Source organism: Seriola lalandi, unplaced genomic scaffold (genome assembly GCF_002814215.2).
Source record: "Seriola lalandi dorsalis isolate HSWRI2012SDOR001 ecotype SW California unplaced genomic scaffold, Sedor1 jcf7180002054646, whole genome shotgun sequence".
Taxonomy (NCBI): domain Eukaryota; kingdom Metazoa; phylum Chordata; class Actinopteri; order Carangiformes; family Carangidae; genus Seriola; species Seriola lalandi.
In genome coordinates this window covers 888,631-893,333 of record NW_019525199.1, presented here as the reverse complement: position 1 = coordinate 893,333, position 4,703 = coordinate 888,631, and positions in this window count along the sequence as shown.

The window sequence follows — 4,703 nt, the reverse complement described above, 5'->3', positions numbered from 1 at the left end:
GAAGCACCGCAGATCATCTCCCCTATTAATGAGCTGCATGATGCCAAATAATCATCAGAGAAACAGGCAATCGATGAAATGCCAGGAGTGAGATTAACTTGTTTAATAAAAGCCAATTTACTTTGTAATGTGAGAGTTTGTGAAAAGACAGGTTTGTAGAAAACACAAAAGCAAACGATGAATCTGAGATCTGCAGACTTACGTGATCAGATCCAGATACTAACGTGACGTACATGTTGGCAGCTAAGTAGCAAAAAAAATGTAAAATTGAAATTTAAAAATGATGTTTTAAAGTCATTTTTTCATTGAATGAACTCCAGCTGCACATTAACACTGAGCTGAGTCCGTCACTGGTCACAGATTATTTTAAGCATTAAAACTTCATTAATGTTCATAATACGGACTCATAAACCCCCCACCCCCCCACACACTACTTCACTTTAAAGTTTATTATAGTTCAGTACTGTTAATAGATATTTATACATTTTATAGTATACTTTCATTTCTCAGCAGTATATAAACACACACTAGTAGATGTAGGAAAACATAAGGACATTTTAAATCTGCAGTAATAATTATAAGTTTTATGAAGACGTATTATGTAACGGGTTCGCGGGTCAGAAAAGGTGAGAAACTCTTGTTTACCTGCTGGTTAAGATCTGAACTGTTGTTTTGTGTGTATGGGAAGAAAACAACAAACACTGGCAGCTCACGCACTTAAACATCCCTGAGTAGGTCAGTGATCAGAAACATGGACATTATTTTTAATTCTAGAGGAGAATCCAAAGTTTCAAAGACTCAAAACATGTCAGAACTTTGAGGAAGTCTAAGACGTTTACATATTTCTATTCCCATAAAAGAAATGTGTCATGGGTTTGAATATTGTCGTCACAGGAAACTTTCAGCCAGAACGTGACGACTCTGACGACCTTAAGACGACCTGAGAGAAAACCTGTGAGTTCATTTCAGTGTCGTCGTCAGAACCTTGAGGCTTTAAGCCGAAGCTTTGTAGAAACATGAACTACGACTGTAAGTTGCATGAGAGGGCAGCGACCACAGTCTGTGTGTTTACTACATGGGAATAAATCACACGTGACGTCCAATAGGCTGCAGTCCTCTCACGCCTCCTCCTCCTCCCTCGGGGGCTCAGCTGGACGTCCTAAGCGGGGGTCAAGGTGGGTGCTGTTCTCTGAAACTACTGCTGACCATCAGTTTGCCGAGCCGGCTAATTTACAGCCCACCCTCCTCCTCCTCCTCCTCCACCCTAACGTCCAACCTCCAGCAACCTCCCCCAACGACCACCCACCCCTCCTCCAAACAACACTTTCCCTCTGTGCACACACTCTCTCTTTCTCTCCGCCCTCTCTCTATTTATCTCTATTTCTCTCCTTCTCTCTGGCCGGGTGTGAAGACACCAGCGGCACGCTCCAGTAGAGACAAATCAGACCTTGCCGGCCATGTCATCGTAAAACATCCCCCAGGAAGGTTGTGACCCCCTCACCCTTTCAACTCATCTGCAGGCATAGCGAGTCGGGAGAGGAGGAGGGTTCTCCATGCAGCGGCATAACTACCTCATCCACGTTTATCAGAGGAGAGGAATCTGGAAAACATATGAAGTGAATACGAGCTCAGCAGGGAGGGAAATACGACTAAATACTGTCCAACACATGCATTGTACGCAACGCACTGTGGAAAATCAATGCAGAGGAAATGCCAATAAATACTAGGTGACTGTTCGCAGTCACCTTGCTCCTGTGTACGGTATTTATGTCCCGGTTAAAGGATCACTGAGCTCCCTCGAACAGACCTGATAGAACCACCGGAGATCCCACAGCTCAGTCAGCAGGAGAATATCTATCTGCAACTCCAAATCATATATTTAGTAGTATATTTTTTCATATTGAGTCACTGTAGACTGTTGACTGTCAGCACCATCATTTCTCCTGAAAACTAAAGTATGGATAAAGGAACAGTTCAATTTTAGGGATGTTAATTGAACTGCTGGGAGCGTTTGGTTAGCCTAGCTTAGCATAAAGGCTGGAAGCAGGGAAACATTCACCTTTGCTCTGCATTGACCTGCGTTTGAACATGTTTAAAATGGCAGTTTGTAGTTTTTAGTTATACGTCAGTGCAGTGATCGTGAGCAGCTTCCTGAAGCCTTGTTGCTATGGTGAGGTTGCCAGGGTTGCTACCATCGTACCTGCACAGAAACCAAACCCTAAACCTGTGATCACTGGCCCTTTCTGACAACAGAAGTACTGTTGTTTGTCAAGAAATAGCTCCTGATCTTTACTCCCTGTGAAAACTACAAAAATACTTTGGACAGAGCCAGCATAACCTTTCAAATCTCTAATCTTAAAGCTAAGCTAGGCTAACCACATCCTTACTCCAGCTCATAATGTCATAATTTTGTCATCTCAGTTTTAGAAAGACTAGATACAAGTAATGTTGGACTATTCCTATCAATCTTTTCTGATTATATTTTCGGCCCTTGAGGACTTGGCTAATGTTAGGGAATCCCTGAACATGCAAAACGTCAACATTGATTCGATAAGACAGAAAGCTTTGACTTTAATATTTAACCAAAACCACCGTTTTCCAAACAGAAACTCCTCCACAAAAACACCTCGTTGGTCTCGGCCTTCCAGAATGACTTAGTGAGTATTTTCTAAACTGGAACCTCAATCAGCAGGAAGAGACTGTCCACGGCTCGTCTGTGCAGCAGGTATTTATGACCCGTAATATCATCGTATCGGAGGGTTGACAACGTATGCGGTTGCTGGTTGATGGAGGAGTTGCTGAGCGGGAAGCATCTTCTGCGCTGCATGTGACCGGGTTCAGATTAGGAAGAAGATCGTGCTTCTAGTTCAGAGGAAAGCAGTGTTGGCTGTTGATGGAGACAGGAAGCAGAGTGGGACTTCATCAAGAGAACGCCAACTGATGGACGACCACATGAGATTCAGTGTTGGGATGCTCATGTTTTCTTAAGGAGGAAGTCTGTGAGTTCTTTGTTTTGTAGTTTGATGCCTTTAGCATTTTTTTCTGAGGTGTTTTCTTTCTTTTTTTTTTGTTTTCATCTTAGGTGCTAACAACTGAGTGAAATGGTATTTTTGCTTCCAAACAATCACTTTTCAAGCTCTCCTTTAACTGCTCAACTTGGTTGTACAAAGCATCGCTCTTTACTCCTGGAAAAGATCACCCTGCCTCTTCTAAAAACACACACACACACACACACACACACACACATTCAACCTCATCCAGCGTCAGACTCCCTGTTGCTCTAACCTGATGGAGCCATCAGCCAGAAGCCAGACAGGGAGCAGTTGTTCTCATGGTCTCATCCCTGCTGCAGAGCCTTGACACAGGGAGAGACAAACAATTTGGCCTCCCTCCCACAGTCACAGCTCTGGGAGCCAGCAGGGGAGGCGACTAGGGGTTTGGTGTGTGTACGAGTGCGTGACAGAGAGAGAGAGGCCCCTCGGTGTAGGTGCCTTTCAGTCAGTGAAAAAGAAAAGACAAGTCATATTTCTGAGAGTGAGTGTGAGCTCCAGAATGGCAAATGTCAGATACAAGCATAGAGGATCTATTTGCAGCCAAATAATTTCCTCCATGAATGTTAAAGGCATTTGCTTTCAACAAGTGGGATATATTTCAACTGTATTCTTTGCATATAGACAACCTCTTTTGTCCTTTGCAGGAACAGAGGGTGTGCGCATGCAGGTTGTTTGGTCAGCTTTGAATATTACCTCTGGCACGGTAAGACCGCGAGGCTTTTGACACAGGGGCTAGGACAAAGGGAAATGGGGTCGTGTGGTGAAATGGTTAATGTGAATCTTAATAGAGGCGGCAATGTCATTATCTCCAAATCCCTCTCGACCGGGGGGTCGCGCCGTCGACGGCCACTTTACATCCCGAGCGTGTCGGGCCGAGAGACCGGGGGCATGACTGCCAATCCCATCCGGAGGATTTGTGTCCTCCTCCACCAAATTCAGTGAGCGCATGCAGGCTCATAAAGGTGTTGAGAATTGAGGAATTTGTCTGGGAGACATGGCCAAAGTCAACAAGCTAGTTTTGCCTTTCAGCTGCAAGAAGGAAAGGAGGGACGGGGGGGGAGGGGTCCAGGCCTTGTGAGGCAACCCAGATCCGGATTCTCCGGCCACTGAAGCAGGCCTGAGCAGAGGAAGGCTGCCTGCCCTTAAATGAGAGTCAGATTTACACACTGCCATGGTTTCAACCAACCCATGATAATCCCTTCCCAGAAATAAATTGTCCCATTAAAATGAAATGTTGCCCATATAGGTTTAATAAATTGAAAACGCTTGTTTGAATCCTCGGTAATTTGGACAGAATCCCAAGCACATAGCAAAGGCTCCAGCAAAATAAGATTATTTGCTGTGTATTATAATGTATGCAGCAGTTTTTATGCGACCAAACAGTGTCAGTGAACCCCCCAATGAAATGTGTGCTTATTTATATGCAGTTATTCAGGTATGCAGTAAATTCCAATTACTTCTTAAGATTTCTATTTAGCATGAGGGGGAAATGTGACAGGGAAGCTCTGTGTTTTGAGCAGCATTGTAAATCTCGTTAACTCTTTGCAGCATATAGCGAGAAATCTGCATTCATGTCAGGCAGCGAGCAGTGCATACGATTTGAACAACTAGCTAATAGTCCTGTACGGGGACGAGTTATAGGGGGGGTGG